Source organism: Schistocerca americana, chromosome 4 (assembly GCF_021461395.2).
Source record: "Schistocerca americana isolate TAMUIC-IGC-003095 chromosome 4, iqSchAmer2.1, whole genome shotgun sequence".
NCBI lineage: Eukaryota > Metazoa > Arthropoda > Insecta > Orthoptera > Acrididae > Schistocerca > Schistocerca americana.
In genome coordinates, this window is record NC_060122.1 from 82,266,695 (window position 1) to 82,288,871 (window position 22,177).

Sequence of the window (22,177 nt, forward strand, 5' to 3'; positions counted from 1 at the left end):
CATCCTGTGAGAATGACATCTACTCATGCAGCTGCTACAACAACTGTGCTAGCTCCATCAGTTTCGAGACTTCCAGAGAGCTCGATAAGCAATAAGACTCCTCCTGCCCCCTTGCCCGTGGGGGGCTCTACCCAACCGGTTGCTCCTGCACCACCTACCTCAGGAGCACCCTCCTCCCACCCGTCAGGGACATCTGTCCCCGCTTCTCAGCCGGAGAAGCGTCTAACTTCTTCGGCTACTCTCGCCCGTAAGAGTTCCCTTGGGACCCTCCCTTCCCAGGGTTCCACCAGCGGGAAGGATGACTGCCACCAGTGGCATAAGTCCTCCCCAGCGGCCGGGCGTAGGGCTTCACGATCCTCCTCTGTCCCGGAGACTGAATCCGTGAAGCCTTCCCAGCCGGTGAAACCCAAGGTTCAGCGAGAGAAGTCCAAGAGAAAGACCTCTAAGGCCAAAGAACTTGCGGTGGCACCAACCCCACCGCACCTTTCACGCTCTGCGTCTGAGGATGAAGTCGAGATTCTAGCGTCCGCTGAGGACCTTGATCTCGCTGGTCCCTCAGACGCCATGGATGCCTCTCGTACGGGTACTGAATCGGTGGCAGTGAGTGAACAAGCGGCGTAAATTGCCTTCCCAGTCCTTTCACGCCTTTCTCAGCCATGGACAATACCATCCTCCAGTGGAACTGCGGCGGTTTTTCCACCATTTAGCTGAGCTCCGCCAACTTCTCAGCCTTCGCCCTTTCTTCTGCATTGCTCTCCAGGAAACTTGGTTTCCAGCGATGCGAACCCCCGCCCTCCGTGGCTATCGGGGTTATTACAAGAACCGAGCAGCTTATGAAAGGGTGTCTGGTGGCGTCTGCATATATGTCCTTCACATTCTGCACAGCGAGTCTGTCCCTCTCCAGACGCCTTTAGAGGCTGTCGCTGTACGCGTTTGGACGCCACAGGCTGTTACCGTCTGCAGTCTTTACATTCCACCGGATGGTGATGTCTTGCAGCATGTCCTGGCTGCACTGGTCGCCCAATTGCCGCCACCTTTCTTGCTATTGGGCGACTTCAACGCCCATAACCCTCTGTGGGGTGGGTCAGTGGCCACAGGTCGAGGCGCCATCGTTGAACATTTGTTGTCGCAGCTCGATCTCTCGTTGTTAAATGATGGCGCCTTCACACACTTCAGTGTGGCGCATGGCACCTACTCCGCCATTGACCTTTCCATCTGTAGCCATAGCCTCTTACCGTCTGTCCAATGGAGTGTGCATGACGACCTGTGTGGTAGTGACCACTTTCCGCTCTTTTTGTCACTACCACAGCGTCACTCTTCTGGGCGCCCTAGCAGATGGGCTATGAATAAGGCTGACTGGGATTTGTACTCCTCCACTGCCGCTTTTGAGCCTCTCTCTACTGATGAAATTGATGCGGTGGTTCAATCTGTCACCACCGGCATCGTTACTGCCGCCGAATCTGCCATTCCCCGTTCTTCTGGGTCCGCTCGGCGGAAGGCTGTGCCTTGGTGGTCGCCTGAGGTCGCTGAAGCGATTAAAGATCGCCGGCGGGCGCTCCAGCGTCACAAGCGACATACCTCCTTAGCCCACCTTATCGCCTTCAAACGGCTGCGTGCGCGGGCCCGCCTCCTTATCCGCCAAGGCAAGAAGGAGTGCTGGGAGCGGTATGTGTCCACCATTGGCCTCCATGTCACTCCCTCGCAGGTCTGGGCCAAGATTCGACGCGTCTACGGCTATCGGACCCCTGCCAGCGTCCCTGCGCTCTCACTGAATGGAGCCGTTTGTACCGACTCCGACGTCATTGCAAATCGCTTAGCAGAGCATTTTGCTACGAGTTCCGCTTCTGCGAATTACCCCCAGGCCTTCCGCTCCATTAACGAGCGGCTGGAACGTCGGAGCCTTTCGTTTCGCACCAACCATCCGGAATCTTACAATGCTCCATTCAGTGAGTGGGAATTTCGCAGTGCCCTAGCTGCTTGCCCTGATACCGCTCCTGGGCCAGATGGCATCCACTGTCAGATGCTGAAACACCTTTCAGTGGACTGCCAGCGGCGCCTTCTCGATCTTTACAACCGTCTTTGGGTCGAGGGGGAGTTTCCGTCGCAATGGCGGGAAGGCGTTGTCATCCCCGTTTTGAAACCTGGGAAGACCCCTCTGGAGGTGGACAGCTACCGTCCCATTAGCCTCACCAACGTTCTTTGTAAGTTGCTTGAACGGATGGTGAGCCGGCGCTTGCATTGGGTACTGGAGTCTCGGGGCCTTCTGGTTCCGTCTCAGGGTGGGTTCCGTAAAGGCCGCTCCGCCACCGACAATCTGGTGAGTCTGGAGTCGGCCATCCGTACTGCTTTTGCCCGCCGTCAGCACCTGGTCGCTGTCTTTTTCGACATGCGGAAGGCGTACGATACGACATGGCGTCATCACATTCTTTCTACGCTTCATGGATGGGGTCTTCGGGGTCCTCTGCCGATTTTTATCCGCAATTTTCTGTCGTGTCGTACCTTCCGCGTGCAAGTCGCGGCCTCGTATAGTTCCTCCCACGTCCAGGATAACGGTGTGCCACAGGGCTCTGTATTAAGTGTCTGTCTGTTTTTAATAGCCATTAACGGGCTTGCTGCGGCCGTGGGTAATTCTGTCTCTGCTTCCCTGTATGCTGACGACTTCTGCCTTTATTACAGCTCTACTGGCATTGCAGCTGTTGAACGTCAGCTACAGGGCGCTATCCGTAAGGCACAGTCTTGGGCTGTAGCCCATGGGTTTCAGTTTTCGGCAGCCAAGACCCGCGTTATGCATTTCTGCCGGCGCCGAACAGTCCATCCTGAGCCGCGGCTTTATCTTGCCGACGAACTCCTTGCTGTGGTGGAGACCCACAGGCTTTTGGGGGTGGTTTTCGATGCCCGGTTGACTTGGCTGCCTCATATCCGGCAGCTTAAACAGACGTGTTGGCGGCATCTAAACGCTCTGAGATGCTTGAGCCACACCCACTGGGGCGCCGACCGCTTTACCCTGTTGCGGCTCTACCAGGCGTTAATCCAGTCCCGTCTGGATTATGGGAGCCTGGCTTATGGCTCAGCATCCCCATCTGCGTTACAGGTGCTGGACCCAATTCTCCACAGCGGGATACGCCTTGCCACTGGTGCTTTCCGCACCAGCCCTGTGGACAGCGTACTAGTGGAGGCAGGTGTACCTCCCCTGCGGTTCCGACGCCAACGTTTGCTGGCCGCTTATGCTGCCCATGTTCTAAGCTCGCCCGGGCATCCAAATTATCGTCTCCTGTTCCCGCGATCGGTCGTCCATCTGCCAGATCGTCGGCCCCGGTCTGGTTGTACAATAGCGGTCCGCGTCAAAGAGCTTCTCTCTGGGCTTCAGGTTTTCACTGTTCCACCTACTTTCTGGGCTACCTTGCATACACCCCCATGGTGTGTTCGTCGCCCTTGCCTTCGGCTGGACCTGGCACAGGGCCCGAAGGACTCAGTCCCTCCAGAGGCCTTCCGCCGCCGCTTTTATTCTCTCCTGGCCACGTATCAGGGCTCTGGTATTGTCTACACTGACGGTTCGATGGTTGCTGGTCGTGTCGGGTATGCGCTCACTCTAGGGGACTGTTCCGAACAACGTTCCTTGCAGGATGGCTGCAGCGTTTACACTGCTGAATTGGTCGCCATCCTTCGTGCCCTAGAGTATATCTGCTCCTGCTCAGGTGAGTCCTTCGTTATCTGTAGCGATTCCCTGAGCGGTTTACGAGCTCTCGACCAGTGTTTCCCTCGTTCTCGTCTGGTGATGCCTGTCCACGAGTCTCTGCATACTCTTGCCTGTTGCGGCCGCTCTGTGGTCTTCGTGTGGACCCCCGGTCATGTCGGTATCCCGGGTAATGAACATGTTGACCGCCTGGCGAAAGAGGCCACCAGCAAGCCATCTCTGGACCTTGGCCTCCCTGAGACTGATTTGCGGGCAGTCTTCCGCCGCAAAATCTTGGCGCTATGGGACGAGGAATGGCGCGAACTGACAATGTCCAATAAACTCCGTGCTGTCAAGGAGACGACGGCTGTGTGGCGGTCATCCCTGCGAGCCACTCGCAGGGACTCGGTCGTTCTTTGCCGGCTCCGCATTGGCCACTCCCGACTGACACACAGTTATTTACTGCGCCGGGAGGACCCTCCTGTATGTCGCTGCGGGGCGGCTTTGACAGTGGCCCACATTCTGTTGGCCTGCCCCCTTTTAGCTGTGGTCAGGCAGACATTTGCGCTGCCTGATACGCTCCCTGCCCTTTTAACAGACGACTCCGATATGGCTGACTTAGTTTTACGTTTTATTCGGGCAGGGGGATTTTATCATTTAATCTGAGTGTTTCTGTTTTATTTTATTGTTTTGTGTTGATTCTGGCCTTTGGCCTATGATTTTACACTGATTTTTTAATGTGTTTCTAAGTGGTTGGCTTTTCCTTTTTTATTTCTATGGTCGGCCAACCACCGTCAATCTCTATGTGGTTTTCGTTCGTTTTGTCTTGTCTTTGTCTCAGTCTCTCCTGTTCTGTATCGTCTGTGATCTCTTCTGTTCCTCGTTTTTATTCTCTGTGGGTGTTCTTTGTCTTCGGAAAAAGGGACCGATGACCATAGTAGTCTGGTCCCTTTAATCCCCCAACCAACCAACCAACCAGTACGCTTGACTGTAGTAACTATATTTTCCGCGAGTAGCCGCTCCACGGTGCTTCCTCTCAGACAATGACCTGCTTTCCGCGCCCCTCCAGTCGAAAATTTCAGACTGAGCCATTCGGACGCAGCTTTGCGACGGTGTTATTGAAGCGTGTAGTACGAAAACCGTCGTTGTCTTTAGGTAATATTAACTGGTCGACATTACTTTGGAATCAGTCGTCTGTAATATCACGTCGGCAGAAAGCCGCTCGAGTTGCGATAGTTTTCTGGCGCTTACTTGGACAGTTGTCATTTCGCCCTCTCGGAGCTTTCTTTGCGTAATGTTTACACACCAGTTACAGAAGGGGTAAGCGTTATCGCAGTTGCCTTCCCTTCGAATTCGAGTCTTTCGTCCTTTACGGTCAACATAAATATGTCACGTACCTTTTTGAAGGTGGGTTCTCGTGTTTCATTAGTTAGAGCTCTCTAGAAGCTGGAAGAAGTTTTAGATCTTAATTGATTGTTTTTTTCTAGGAACTTTGAATTATTGCAGACTACCAATAGTCCGAAATTCTGGACTGATGTTGTCCCTTGCTATAACGAGGCTATCTCGCATTAAAAACTGTTACTATATTTCCTTTGTCACTGTAAATTATTACATCGATTTACTAATTGGCTGTTATGCATTTGTGGACTTCCTCCTGTCCACTATTGTATACTTCTTCTACAGAAAACACCGGTTGTAGGGGTCCACCTCCGATGCACCGTTGATCTAAGGGCAGAAGTTTTGCAGGTAAGGTATCTTTTTTCTGCTGACAGCAAAATGGTGGTAGACACAGAAGCTAATTCTACATTGCTTGATTTGTGACGGAGAGCATCGGTACTTCTGAGGAAAGAAAGAATCGCACATTTTATAAATTTTGTAGCGGTTGAAGCTAAATAATTATATTCACACTTTTAAAGTGCTTAGAAAAGCATTAAAATAACTTGAGATGTCTAACTTCAAAAACAAAAAAGCAAAAAACTGCGGAAGGTCACAGTACCGAAACCTCCTTCTTTACAAATGATACATACATATACATAGCGGAACCGAAAGCAAAAATCTCTAAAACATCTTTATCAATTAACTTCAAATTTTTGAACGATCTGTAGTAAACGCTTGGATGTAAATATGCTACATAATTTTTAATATATACGTGAAAAGAGCAAAAATTGTTACCAACGATCTACAAAAGTTGTGGACTTATTTACTTTTTACACGAGTTTCTAGTAAACATTTAGATAAACGTATGTTATATTTTTTCAATATATGTGATTTAAAAATATATAGACAATGTATAAAAGAACTGCAGTCGATCGCGAAAGCTGTGATTTTATTACAGCAGATCTGAATTTCAACTACCACCTTCAGTGCTAGAAATAACAGAACAGGAGAAACAGGGACAAATACGAGATAGGTATCAATGTATTATAAGCGCAAACACAAGCACAATATATTTATATACAATATGACAACAGGTAATAATAGTCCAAACTGTCAGGTAGTAAACAACATTGGTGGATTTAGAGCACGCAGGAGTCTAACATGAACTAAAGCCGTCGCTTACATTTCTGGACAGGAAAAAAGTGTGACATCAGCGACAAATGGTCCCTGCTATAGAGGCACCATCTAATAGTAGAATAATAGTGAATATGTATAACATTTTTTTATTTATAAATGCACTGTATGATAAAAACCACAATTAATAATTGGAGTCACAAGTTCAGCCCGCTCAATTATAGTAAGTACAGAATAGTGTGTAATTATTTTGCATCAAAAATTATGGAAGCATGTCCATTTACATTCCCATAGGACAGCGAAAATTAAATTTTTAAAATAATGTTCCAAAACAATTAAACTAATAATAATACCACAATAAAACATGGTGTGTCCTTTCTGGGCATAAACTAAAATCGTACATCGTAAAAGTACATTGGCGCCATCTCTCTGCATAACTTATTAAGATATGGAAACAACAGCATTAGAGTGTCGAAAGGTATGAAGCTACCAAGTTCCAGGTAAAAATTGTAAATAAGCAAAATAAAGGATTTTACCAGAGTTCTTGGAAATAAAATGCGTTCAAAGTGTCTATGATTAACCCTTGCAATAACAATGCATTTTCCTTAACGCGTGCTACCAAGGGTAGTGGGGCGGTGCGGGTGGCGGCGGGCGAGTGGTGCCCACAACGACAAAAAAAAATCGCTTATTGATGTTAACTTTCATTAACAACACACTTTTCAAATTGGTAGCGATGCATAAGTTGGTTTCAAAATCTGGAAATTAATTTTTAGCCCCATCTTAGCAACACCGACACATTTTCAGTAAAGTATACATTGAGGAGTGTGATACTTCATGTCCAACACAAAATACTTTATACTTAATTGTGTTTGACTTTTGTTCACAACACACTCTATAAACCTTCGTAAATGTGTAAGAATGGTCCTGAATCTGTAAATATGAATATGACATTTATTGTGAAAAGTCACGTCCCCCATTAAGACTTTTTTGAGATAAGTTTTACTGAAAAATTTTAAAGAATAAAGGAATTTGTTATAAGATATCCTTAAAAACAATAAAAAACTTTTTCAAAATTTTACGATATATAGTACAATTACGATATTTTCAAACGTGCACCTTTAGTGGCATAATATAAGTGACGAAATCGGCCAAGGAATAAGACAACCAAGCTAAGTGTAATTTTCTTGACTTTATGTTCCCAGTAGCAAATAGTCGTATGAAGGTGTTTTAGTAAGTTAAAAGAGCGTACATAAAAGTTACAATGTATCGGCTTGGAAAGCAAATGGCTCACGGACACTATATATACTACTGGTATACTATGACGATAACAGAAACGCCAGCAATGCATTGCACAGTGGGACAGAACTTGGTGTGGGCTGTAAATCAACACCGTTGCAATGTAAAATTATTGAATAGTGAGAATAGTACCCTTATGTGAGCGAAAACAGTAACAAAGTAAATAACAAAACCGTACTCGAATACTGACCTGTTAATCAGCCAAATAAGTAAGTGTCCTGAGTACGGAATTATTTTGAATTGGGTCCAGTTACCCACATCCTCCCAAACTTTTATTTATTTTTATTTTTTAATTTTCATTTTTTATTTTCAATATGTTATTCAAAAATTTCCCACAAGTGGATATTTTTCAGGACGATCTTCTTAAATGTCACTGTGCGAGATGCAAGCAGTAAAATCTCGCTTTCGCTGTCTCTATGAGAGAGTTACGTCATGTACTGTGCTAATTCGTAGGTCACTCGATACTATTCCTCGAATTTTGTACGTAGTCTTTCATCAGATCAGCATGTACCTTCAAGCGTCTGTCGGTTCAGGTGTTTCGTCACCTCCACGACATGCTTCCACACGCCGGCCGCAGTGGCCGAGCGGTTCTAGGCGCTATAGTCTGGAACAGCGCGACCGCTGCGGTCGCAGGTTCGAATCCTGCCTCAAACATGGATGTGTGTGATGTCCTTACGTTAGTTAGGTTTAAGTAGTTCTAAGGTCTAGGGGACTGATGACCACACATGTTAAGTCCCATACTGCTCAGAGCCATTTGAGCCATCCTTCCACACGTCAGGCAAAGTTGTTATCACTCCCGCTGCCTTTCTTTGCGTGTTTTGAATATTCCATGTTAGTCGTATTTGCTACGGAACCTTGAAATACACACTGAGGTGATAAAAGCCGTAGGATACCTACTGATGGGGTATCAGAATACTTTTTCCCGCCGTATTGTAGCTTCTCGACGTGGCATGGATTCAACAAGTCGTTGGAATACCGATGAACAAATATTGAGCTATACTGACTCTGCAGCCGTCCATAATTACGGAAGTGGTGTCGGTGCAGGATGTTGTGGACGAACTGACCTTCCAAAATATCTCATAAATGTTGGATGCGGCTCATGTTGGGCGATCTGGGTGGCCAAATCAATCGCTCAAGCTGTCTTGGATGTTCTTCAACGTATTCAAGAACAACTGTGGCTTGGTGAACAGGAAGTCCATGAATGGCAGCAAATGGACTCCAAGTAGCCGAACATATCTAGCTAACGACCGGTTCAATTTGGCCAGAGGACGCAGTCCATTCCACGTAAACAGAGCCCACAGCATATGGAACCACCACCAGCTTGCAAATTGCCTTGTTGACAACTTGGATCCATTGCTTTGTGGTACATGCGCCACACTCGAACACTACCATTAGCTCTTACCAACTTAAGTCGGAACTCAAATTGCCAGGCCACGGATTTCCAGTCCTCCAGAGTCCAACTGATATACTCACTAGACCAGGAGGGGTGCTGGAGGCGATGTCGTGCTGTTAGGAAAGCACCCGCGTTGATAGTCTGCTGCCACAGTCCTTTAACACCACATTTCACCGTACTGTCCCAATGGGTACGTTAGTCGTACGTCTCACGTTGAATTCTGCAGATATTTAACGCAGTGTTGCTTGTCTGATAGAACTGACAACTCTAAGCAAACGGCGCTGCAGTCAGTCGATACGTGAAGGCCGCCGGCCACTTCACTGTCTGTAGTGGGATATAATGACTGAAATTTGGTATTCTCGGCACACCCTTGGCACTGTGGATCGAAATATTAAATTCCCTAATGAATTGCGAAGTGTCATCTCACACCAACTACCATTCCGCGTTCAGAGTCTGTTAATTTACTTCGTGCGGCCATAATCACGTCTAATACCTTTTCAATTAAATCACTTAAGTACAAATGACTGCTCCGACAGTGCACTGCCATTTTACACCTTGTGTATGCCGTGTTACCGCCATCTGTACACGTGTGTCCCGCTATCGCATGACTTTTTTCACTCAGGGTATTCGATGCTCTGTGTGTTCCGTTTTAGTTGGCCTGATATCTCTTCCTCACATCTGTCTTAGGATGTTATGGAACCCACCAGCAAAACAAATTAAAGCGGAAAGCAGTTAATTCCTTTTCTGAACTTCAGTTCTTTTATTCCATCGATTAGCCTAGTTTCACTCTTTTGAAATGAGTTGATTTGCATTGTACAATAGTATCTTTTGTAAGAAGCTGCATGTGTGAAATGTTGATCTGAATGGTGTGTTTTTCGGGGACACTTTGAATAGTTTCTATAGCCAATAATCCCCGTAGACTGGGAATACGGCAGAGGGCGTTCCCAAGTGTGAATATTGGGGGAGGATTTCCAATTACATTATACGCCTGAAGAACCCTTGTTGAAACCTAGGAACTAGCGAATTCTTAACTTTTTTTCTGGATCAGTGCGTTCCATTGTCACTGAGAAGTGTGTGTGTTTTATCTAAGGGTTTTTGTGTGTGTGCTGTCACATTTCTTGCTCTCTATCTAATGAGTGCCCAGCAGTAAGTAAACTTAGCGAGGGCAATTGAGTTCCATTTAGGATAATCACGCTTTATGTCACCTTCCAGACTGACGATATTTAGGCTTCCTTTTTTTTAAAAAAAATAGCGTGAGGCAAATGGCGTGATGTTTCGTTTGAGTGAGAGACAGCAGATTTTTCTCTATTGGCCTAGCAATTCGATATACAGCATCACAGTCAGATCAGTGTGGAAAGTTTTCAAAGTACGATTTCACGTAAACGACTCACATTTGAATCCTACAACAAACACCACTGATAATCTAATTTACCGCATTTTTAGTCTGTTAATGTCCATAGGCATTTTTCCACTCATAAAAGATTATGTTTTCGAAAAAAGCACACTTTCTAAGTACTGTTAATATCTGTTTATTGTCTAACAGTTCAAGCCTCTGACTACAAACTCATTGTGTCGAAACCGAACATCAGTGACATTTCACATTTTAGAAATGTCTGCGGTGTAAGTTTTAGTTGATTCACTCTGTATACATATCTAAAATCTTTGCAACGTATCTCAGAACTATGTAAATAAACGGAATATCCCACCCTTGCTGGGGAGCCGAGTTACTAACAGACTGTTGGCTATACCAGTGACGTCACAGAGTGCTGTTCGGAAGCATGCTGATTATAAGTGTGGTGTCACCGCCAGACACCACACTTGCTAGATGGTAGCCTTTAAATCGGCCGCGGTCCATTAGCACATGTCGGACCCGCGTGTCGCCACTGTCAGTGATCGCAGACCGAGCGCCACCACACGGCAGGTCTCGAGAGACTTACTAGCACTCGCCCCAGTTGTACGGACGGCTTAGCTAGCGATGCAACACTGACGAAGCCTCGCTTATTTGCAGAGAAGATAGTTAGAATAGCCTTCAGCTAAGTCAATGGCCACGACCTAGCAAGGTGTCATTAGCATTATATTGCATTTATCTAGAGAGAGTCTCACTTGTATCATCAAGTACGCTGTATACAAATGATGGATTAAAGTTAAGTATTCCAGAAGATACGTACTTTTCTTTATAGCATTCATTACGTATCCTGTTTCACACCTAACGCCCGCCTGCGTGAGTTAGCGCGTGCATCTTGGCCGCCTCTTTCAATTAGTGTGCGTAGTGTTGGCAAGTCTGCCGACACTACAATAAGGTGTACCCATACACTGTTGACGTATCCTCTTTACAAACTCTAACAGGTCAGTGATAAAAAAGTAAAATATAACCAATGTAATAGTTGGTCAAAGCTGACAAGCACACACAGTAATTAGTGTTCCGGTGTCTTTAATAGATGACAAACATACTTTGACCATCTTTTACATTTTCTATGTTTGTACCGTTTGCACAGTAGAATACCTAACAATTTTATACTGTGGTGCACGTCTTAATAAGCATGGTTCCAAATTGCTCTTTTTTACTTCGTTGGTAAAAAAAACAGCGAACTGAAACTTTGGCTCGTTAGCGAGGGTGGTCGTTCCATTTGTTCACATAGTTCAGACATAGAACATCATACCACAGCATTCTAGCCTACAGTGCACTTGCATAGAGAGTCTCTAGCATAAGTGACCTGAAGATGGTTGTTTAGCAACCGAAACTAGCAGTAAATTCTAATATCAAGTACTATTGCTATCCAGATAATCAAAAGATACTGTATATATAAATTTTGTAAATATGTTATATCGCTTATCACCTTCACCTAATAATACCAGCTATTACTCATGACGTAGGCGAGATGCAATATAGCACTTCTCACTCAACATTTTTGTAATCTGTAATTTTTTTTACTATTCGTCGCGCATGCTGCATGTATTCAGTCCAGTCAGGGCGACGGATTGGTAACCGAACGGGCCGGATTCGACTGCCGGACGGATCAGTGATTTTCTCCTCTCAGATACTGGAAATTTCGTGTTCTTACGTTCGTATCGTCATAACTGACATTTCAGTATAAATATGGCTGTATGGGCACGCCCGAAAGCCAATCCATCTGTGACTTGAGGTATATGGTGTTGGTATATTTATAAAGCTGTTCTTTACGCTGCCTTGGTCGAATCACAACTGTATCAGTGTAATTCAATTGTATTCACCTTCCTCTTACCGCGACATTTGAATCTGAGTTTAACGGCCGAGGTTACCAGTCAAATAAGCTTTTCGATCGAATAGAAGATAAAATGAATCTGCCAGTAAAAATGAAGACACTAAATATCAGGTGTCAGGCGGACATGTTTAACCATACAGATAAAACATGGAAGAGATAGAGGGAAATTTATTGCTGAATAAGGGGTTAATCTACAATTCGGCCAATTCGTTAATACGCTTCTATGTCTACGCTACTATGTCTACTACTGTCCGTTATTGTAGATCAACGATCATATATGATAAGTTAAAAATGTGCGTCACAGCAGGACTGAAATTCGAATACATACCATGTCTTAGCCGGGCACTACGAATTGATTTAACTGACACATATCACAAAATACCGAATACCTTCAACCTGCCAAAAACAACTACATTTTCTTACCAACTCCGCAGGAATGGTGGGAAGACATGTTGCAAGACCTGACAGGGAAACACAAACCAAGGTGCATTTGTACTAGCCAATGGGCACGAAATGCAGGCAGTAACACAGGTATGTAGTTCACCATCAAGTTTATTCAATATGTAGACTGGGCACCGAATAATGAAAACAATATTATTTGCAAAGGGATCAGAAGTCCAGATTGAAAAAAAATATACACTCCTGGAAATTGAAATAAGAACACCGTGAATTCATTGTCCCAGGAAGGGGAAACTTTATTGACACATTCCTGGGGTCAGATACATCACATGATCACACTGACAGAACCACAGGCACATAGACACAGGCAACAGAGCATGCACAATGTCGGCACTAGTACAGTGTATATCCACCTTTCGCAGCAATGCAGGCTGCTATTCTCCCATGGAGACGATCGTAGAGATGCTGGATGTAGTCCTGTGGAACGGCTTGCCATGCCATTTCCACCTGGCGCCTCAGTTGGACCAGCGTTCGTGCTGGACGTGCAGACCGCGTGAGACGACGCTTCATCCAGTCCCAAACATGCTAAATGGGGGACAGATCCGGAGATCTTGCTGGCCAGGGTAGTTGACGTACACCTTCTAGAGCACGTTGGGTGGCACGGGATACATGCGGACGTGCATTGTCATGTTGGAACAGCAAGTTCCCTTGCCGGTCTAGGAATGGTAGAACGATGGGTTCGATGACGGTTTGGATGTACCGTGCACTATTCAGTGTCCCCTCGACGATCACCAGTGGTGTACGGCCAGTGTGGGAGATCGCTCCCCACACCATGATGCCGGGTGTTGGCCCTGTGTGCCTCGGTCGTATGCAGTCCTGATTGTGGCGCTCACCTGCACGGCGCCAAACACGCATACGACCATCATTGGCACCAAGGCAGATGCGACTCTCATCGCTGAAGACGACACGTCTCCATTCGTCCCTCCATTCACGCCTGTCGCGACACCACTGGAGGCGGGCTGCACGGTGTTGGGGCGTGAGCGGAAGACGGCCTAACGGTGTGCGGGACCGTAGCCCAGCTTCATGGAGACGGTTGCGAATGGTCCTCGCCGATACCCCAGGAGCAACAGTGTCCCTAATTTGCTGGGAAGTGGCGGTGCGGTCCCCTACGGCACTGCGTAGGATCCTACGGTCTTGGCGTGCATCCGTGCGTCGCTGCGGTCCGGTCCCAGGTCGACGGGCACGTGCACCTTCCGCCGACCACTGGCGACAACATCGATGTACTGTGGAGACCTCACGCCCCACGTGTTGAGCACTTCGGTGGTACGTCCACCCGGCCTCCCGCATGCCCACTATACGCCCTCGCTCAAAGTCCGTCAACTGCACATACGGTTCACGTCCACGCTGTCGCGGCATGCTACCAGTGTTAAAGACTGCGATGGAGCTCCGTATGCCACGGCAAACTGGCTGACACTGACGGCGGCGGTGTACAAATGCCGCGCAGCTAGCGCCATTCGACGTCCAACACCGCGGTTCCTGGTGTGTCCGCTGTGCCGTGCGTGTGATCATTGCTTGTACAGCCCTCTCGCAGTGTCCGGAGCAAGTATGGCGGGTCTGACACACCGGTGTCAATGTGTTCTTTTTTCCATTTCCAGGAGTGTAGATTATAATATAAGGCTTACTAATTACATTGTAAATCGGTCACAGACGGCAAAGACTAGGAAGATCGCTTAACATGAATGCATATCTTACCAGAAGCTGTTTTGTATAACCCAAATAGAAATGATAATAGTAAAGGAATTAACCCAGATAAGAGCTGAAGAAATTTAATTAGGAAATCAGACGCTGAGACCAGTAGACGAATTTTTCTACTTAGGCATCGAAATATGTGACGACAGAGGTAAGAATATAAAACGTATGGCGGTAATAGCGAGACAAGCTTTCCGCTGATAAAGAGGTACATCAACATCGACAGTAAATTTAAGCTTTAGGAAGCCTAGTAAATTATTTGCCCTAACTGTATCGTTATAGTGATGCGGAAGGTGGACAAAAGCACTAAAGACAAGGAGAGATAAAGAGAGTCTGAAACGTTGTGCTACCGAAAAATGCTCATGATCTGAAGGGGACAGTGGATAACTAATACATAGGTCATGATTATGACTGTGGAAATAAGAGCTACGTGGCACAATTGCACTATAAATGGAGGTACGACGATAGAACACATCCTGCGGCATCCAGGAAGAGACAATTGGGTAATACAGCTAGGTTTGAGCGGTAATAGCTGTAGTCGGGAACCAGAGCTTCAATACAGGAACAAGGTTTCAAGTAATGCAGATATGAATACATTTACACCACTTAGACCATTGTTGATAACTGCATTTAACAAGTATTTAGACTTTAGACAACAACAAACAAAAATTGAAATATTCGTCATAACTAAGAATTATATTTCTAGTTCATTAAAACTGTGAGAAGGAAAGTAAACGATCCAGCCTTAGATAAAAACCTACCAATGACGGGCAGAATATGCTGTTGTTTTAGTGTTGTAAGGCGTAGCGAGCGCTCACAGGTAATGAAAAATTCCTTCAGAGGTGTCAATCCGGTATTCATATTCTTGCTGAAAGCACTTATCGAATGCCGAGAAAACCCACGGTATATGTCAGCCGACGGGCACATGAAAATCTATAGCTAACCTCAGCCCGAAGTGCAATCAAATAGCGTGGTAGATGTAATAGGATGGCAGACAATGATTACCCGTCCCTTCGGAAGAATCATACTTCCAGTTTTAATTAAGGAACTCCGGCGTCGGAACCTAATAAACGTTTGCTCTTTGCCCGATTAGCGCGGGCGTCCAAACACTGGGGTAATAAGAAGAACGCAAGCATCTCGGTTATTTGTCGGCAGCTCTGAGCCAGCTGCCGGCTTCCGGGCCGGAAGTTTCTCCCCCCCTCCCCCTAATCCCCATTCACCCCTACTCCGCTGCACCCGCTCTATCAGAAAGGCTGCTATGTTCCTTCCAGCAATATTTCTAAGGGCCGGAGCTTTGCACAGCTAACGGTCAAGGCAGTAAAATTTCACATAGCATTTCTCTGATCACTTCCGGAAAAGGAACTGCTGCTTAAAATTTTTTGTCGTTCAATATTTTGAAGAGTAAATACAGTCTTCATCGCAAGAACCTACCATTTGCTTGAAGCAGTATAGCGGAACTGATCATTCTGCTAGCATATTTTATTTGATATTAACTATGTTTGTTCTTTTTCTGATTTGTAAGTAGGAGTTGCGAGCACGAGAAAAGTAAATATTTGATCATCACGATATTCCGTGCAAATAGATTGCACGTCGACGTACCAGGTTATCGTAGCCTACGTTTGCCCTTACAATATTTCCACGTTTTCTACTCCTTTCAGGACCAGGATAGCTATTCCTCGAAGCAGTAGCAGATGTTTCACTAAGCTCTCCCTTCTGCTAGGAAGCGTACCTGTTAAGCTTTCTGACAATAAAAAGATGGAAAATCTATTGCAGAGGTTACTTTAACTGATTCCGCATTGGACACCAATTCATATATTATGTAATATTCGGTCGCAATCAGAAATGTAAGAAATCTGAATATCAAATAAAGTGCCATTTGGTTATAAATATTCGTCATTGTTACACTACTAAATTATCATTGTGAAAAAATAATTAAAACCAAAATGTATTTTACTTACCTTACACGCTGCTCGTTTTTTATGCCTGCCTTTTCATTTTACGGTTGAAACACGTTTCTTCACCTTATTCATCATTTATTAGCATCAGATCAGTTTTTCATGGCATAACGTCTATAGATAAATGAGACAAATGTATTGCAGACGAGTGCTATTGTATTTTTCAAGTACTGAAATGATCGAGGACGGCCTCGCAGAGTATCTTCAAATGTGAAGCTCAGTACAGTCACTCAGAAATGGAGAGCAACGTCCATATTCATAATCTCGAATTTTTCGTGCGAATTTTCACGAAACATGAACTTTAACTGCAACAATTTTCTAATCAGCACCTCTTTTTTGACAACAGTATAAGTTTTAACGCACATGAGTATCAAGATTGTATGAAAGTAGTATTGATTATTCACATCCTATTAAATATTACGAACGAATATTCGACAACGCATCAGTACTTGCATCAATAGCGTTTCGGACGAACTATGTTTCGAAAAAGAAAACTATTCGTTCAGAAGTGGAGAAAGAGAAAAACACAAAAAAACTTCAGCAGTGCAAAGATTTTAAAGAATGTATACTCTATATCTGCTATAATTTGTCATCTTTTTAAATATAAATATGTTTTTAATAAAAGCAACTACATTATCACAAGTAGGAGACTGATAACTAAATAATGACTAATAAAATTCACTGTGGAACATCAAATAAAATTTCAAACATTTGTGGTACCTATTTATTACGAAGTATGTATTTAATAAATTAAAGAAATATAAAGCGTTATTTGGACCATTAGTTCGCCCTCTTACATTCAGTTATATACTTCATTTTACAATAAACGACGTGATGCTGAATCATCATTGGTATTTCCAAACGTAAGTTCTGTACTTGCTTATAGCTCGAGGAAAAGCTTTTATTAGTTAGAGCACGTGCTCAAGTAAGCAATTAGTTCTATGTGCTCACATTTATCGCCAATCCGGCTTGGATTTACTCTCATGGATCGCATGCTGAAAACTGCATTATATAGAAAACTTCATGTCCTATCAATAAATTCGGTATTTACTAGTTATCTATAAGGTGCAGGTAATCCAACAACGATTATATTTATAGAGTTTAGGACTGATTACTTGAAGAAAATGCTGCTAATAGAGAGACACAGGCATTAAGCAAACAAATCATCTATTAATTAGTTGTTTTAAAGTAAGAAGAAAGTTTCGCAACTACCCAGTATATCTTAGTGATGTCTGGAGTGTGCAGGATCTCGTAAATTGTGGATTAACTGGACCCCCAAAAGCAGTTACTCGTGTAACCTCCCGTCGTGGTGCTGGACCTAGGAAACTCGTTCAGTAGTGAGACAGTGGACCCGTATTCGGGTGGACCACAAATAATATTCGTTCTCGGCCATCAAGGTTTAGCACAAAAGGAAGGAGGAATGAATGATTAACATGTAGTCTACGGCGAAGTTATTACAGATTGAGTACAAGCTCGCATGTAAAACACATCGTGCTTTCCGAAAGAGCAGTCTGGATATTTGGCTTAGGTGTTTTAAGGAAACCACGGGAAACCTAAAGCAACCGGTTGGACTTCATATCCCCGTGTGAGAATCCAGAACCTCTGAGCATCGACGTCTGAAATGGCCACACTGGGATGTAAAATCAGTTCCCTAGAGTAACCCTTTATTTACTGTCGGGACAGGAGTCCCGGCATATCCTGTCTGGATTATGTAATTCAGGAGCCCGTTACACTTTTAGGGACCAAATGGTCCTTTTCCATACAGTTTGTGCCTCCTAAGCTTGATGTCAGTACAGCCTATGCATCAGCCTGAAATGTGAAGAGCTGTATTACAAATGGGTACTTGGTGTGTGAAACAACGCTGCAAGTTTACGTAAATAAGAGTAAGGTATATATGTGAACTGACGGAAGTGATTATTTTTGTGAAGTTACCTTTACACATAATATTTTTAGTTTGGATAAAAGATCTATAAAGTACCCTTGCAGTTTCATTTATAACGTAAAATGTGAATGGGAGTTCGTATTACTATAAGGTCTAGGGCGCAACTTCACAAATTGAGGCTCCATTGACCTTTGGCTGCTTTGGTTTGACGTTTACAGCTTTTTCTGCTTTCAGGCTCTTTTACAGATGAAAAGATGTCCTTGCTAAAGAGAATATGACATTTCATAATATAAGAAGCAACAAAAATAAAGCGTGACTTATAAAACATAAGTGCTCCCAGTAAGATTTTGTTTTGTTTCAGGCTATGGCTACCTAATATGGGAGAGGTCTTACCGACGAAGAAATTCGTACTTAACTAGGAAATGTTCAAACTGTATCGCTTCAGGTTAGTCCTAGTACAGTATTTCACAGAGTATGGATAGACAATTGTGCATTTCATATTCTTTCAAATTAACGTGGAAATGAAGTCTGCACCTTATCCAGACTCCAGAAAAGTGGGAGAAAGACTGAAGCAGGGTAACTGACAGCTGTACGAGGTTATAATGAACGCGTGGGTGGTGGAGATGAAGCTGACATGATGAGGTCTCCTTATGAAATAGAATGTCAAGGATGTATTTACAGAGACTGGTTCATGCAGCGATGGAAATTTGTGAATTCCCATATGTGATACTGTGACGTAATAGGGAGAGTTCCAATGATTGATTTGGAACACAGAACTATACTTGATTTACTCACAATTGGAAAGCAAATAACCAAAGTACGGGGAAGGCCCAAAGTATCAAAAATTGTCTTCCTTCACCTCAAAATAGAAGAAAGAGAGCATTTTCAGCAACCAACGACGTACGTTTTCAGAGTACAGGATGTTACTAGCCAACATTCGTCACTTCATAAATCGGATGTGAACTTTGTTCGTCTATGCATTGGAATCTAGACGCCATTCGAAGTGTTGAGTGTAACAGTCCTGTCTGTGTTAATGAAAAAAATAACTGTCTACAATAGTCTCAATAGAAGCAATAATCATAGCTGTATGTTTACTTTCAGACTTCTCTGTTGCTTAATGTACTTCGCCTGCATAATCCTGCATCGTCTTATAGGTCTTCCGAACATTTTAAGGATTATAACGGCGTCGTATCATTTATAAGTCAAATAATTTTCTATCGACTGAAAAATAGTTCATCAAATATGAAAGTAAAAATTTTGAGACCAAATTTTAATTCTTTTACAATTACAGTAAATAAATCGACAAGTTTTGTCGCTATTTCACTCAGTAACTGAAGGCAAGTTACCGGACGGTTTCTTTGAAAATAAGAATCGAAATTTATTTCCTTGTCGTACCCTAATTCGTGATTGCGGTCGATCTCGGATGACCTCTTCGTCGACAGGACTCGACCTCGTGGTTGCAGGTTACAGACTTCACTATCCAACGCCTCACCAAGAGTCGACGTGATGTTGTTAGGCTGTAGGACTTCGACGCCAGGCGCTTGAGCACGAAGCGTACTTTCCGATCACTGCAGCATGGCAGCTAGTGAATGACTCTTTTTGTGTACTGACGATGATCGAAGTGAGTCAGACCCTCCCCCTTATTCGTATTTGTAGTCATCTTCAGTTCAGCAGCCTCTCCTCTTCCACACTTTTTGGAGTAGTAGTTTCTTCCATTTTCAGTCACTGGCCTTAAACGTGCAATTCTGCTAATGCAAGGTTCTACTGGATGTTTAGATGTGTTACTTTCTCGAGTTTATTCACTCGTTGTTCGAAAACAGAAATCTCTTATGTTTCCTCATAATGTTTCTCATCCACAGAAGGGAAGCTGTGTCCAGAACAGGGCTTTAATTCTCCTACACGGCGTCCCCTGTCTTATTATATTTACGAATATTCTTGGGTAATGAGTGTTCGGGATTTTTGCAAGCATTGCAGATGGAACATTGCTAGACGATACTTTCATGTGGGGAGAGATTTGTGACCCCCTGTGAATGCCGGCCTCAAGTAATCATAACACAAAGTATGTATAATTCAGGGACTAGTCATAAACGTCCAACTACCGATTCGAAGGAATATATGAGAGGCGCTCTATAAGTAATGAAACAGATCTTTCTCTCGGCCATTTTCGATTAGAAAAAATTTGTGGGACATCGTGGATTTCCCTCGCTTCAGTCCCTACACTTTAATGCAGCTCCAATAGGACAGGAGCCGATGCTACATATAGCCTTGAAAACGGAGGTACGTTCCAAGTAGAGAGCTGTCATTGATTACATTTTTTTCAGAAAACCAGAGCATCGCAGATATTCATAGGTGCTTGTAGAATGCCTGCAGAGACTTGCCAGTGAACAAAAGCACGGCGAGTCGTAGAGCCAGGCATCTCTCACTATCGCAAAATCGTCGCGCAAACGTGTCCAATCTCCCGCGTGTCGGGTGGCCTCACGCAGCTGTGACTCCTGCAATGCTGGAGGGTGCTTATGATGTCGGGGTGATCGACAGATCGCATTCGAACATCTCGCTCCAGAATTGATTGTCTCTGTTGGTAGTGCTGATCATGACGACATTTTTTTTTGGAACACCGTCACAGGTGATCAAACGTGGATTCATCACTTCGAACGTGAAATAAAATGGGAATCCATCGAGTGGCGCCACACCACCTCTCCTCCGAAGAAAAAGTCATGGCGACGGTCTTCTACGACACTGAAGGGTTATTCTATTTGATGCCCTCCTTCATGGGGAAACGATCAACTGTGATGTGTGTTGTCCTACGCTCAGGAAGTTGAAGGACTGACTTCAGGCTGTTTGCCGCCACAAAAATTCCAACGAACTTCTTCTCCTCAATGCCAGTGCAAGGTGTTAAACAATGCGCACCCGACAGAAGCTCACAAGACTTCATTGGATTGTTCTCCGTCACCCATCCTACAGCCTGGATCTCGCACGTTACGACAATCATGGAGGATGCAGTACTTGCATGACTGGAGGTACTGATGCAGAAAGACGGTCTCCGACTTCGACAAGTAGAGTGGTACCTTGTGTGCATACATGTCCTCCCGGTAGGGTGATGCAAGGCTATCGTATTGAACGGAGATTACGTCGAAAAATAGGGTGTTCTAGTCAAAAGAGTGGGGAATAATATGGTGTATTGGAACCCTGATTTAAACCAACTTGCTTTAGGAAAAAAAAGGTGTGTTGCATTGCTTATTAAACGCCCCTTATAGTTACGTACTAAATTTATTCTTGCTTCCATGAAATGGAAAGAAAATTAAAGATCTTTAAGGTGAAATAACAGTAGTAGGGATTTGCAGAAGAAACATTACTAAACATCAGCGTGGGTGTGATTGATGTGTTTATTCAAAAGAAATCAACAGACGCTCGAGTTCAGCTATCCCCCAGTTTCACGAGTGAAGCATTCTCAGTTCCCAGAATTACTGTGGCTGTGCAGGAGCCTGTCCTCCGCTGTGCTCTTCAGTTAGTCGTCCGAGTTGAAATGCTTCCGTATGAGATATTTTTAGCGGACCTGTGTGACCTGTCCGGGCTGTGGGATGGATTCTTGGGCTCCTTGCATTTGAACGTGGATATAACACTTTTCGGGCCTCGTAGACGTCTAGATGCGCTTTATTGTAAAGAGTCACTTCCTCTGTGAGCAGCCAGCACCGTTTGTTCTTGATGGGCTTGTGTAAGCTACAGAGTGTCTCACAGCGCATGTCACTGTTAATGTTTTTCCGTGCTCGAAGAACTCGATGAGGAAGGGGAAAGCATCTCCGAGGGCACAGCTTTGAATATCTTTGTGGAAGGTGACGACGCATGTTTCCGTTGCATTTATGTCTCAATACGCTGTCCCATAGCGGCATATGCCAGTTTCAAGCTGTTTGGTTCTTACGACGTTTCGTAACTTTTCATTTGAATACTGCTAATACATTGAAACTGAAGGAGAAATGCCGGAACTGATAAACTGAGTGCACAGAAAAAGAACTGAGACTGAACGGAAGGAGGACGTAAGTCATCAGGATTATCAGATACGACGTTAGCTATACCTTAACG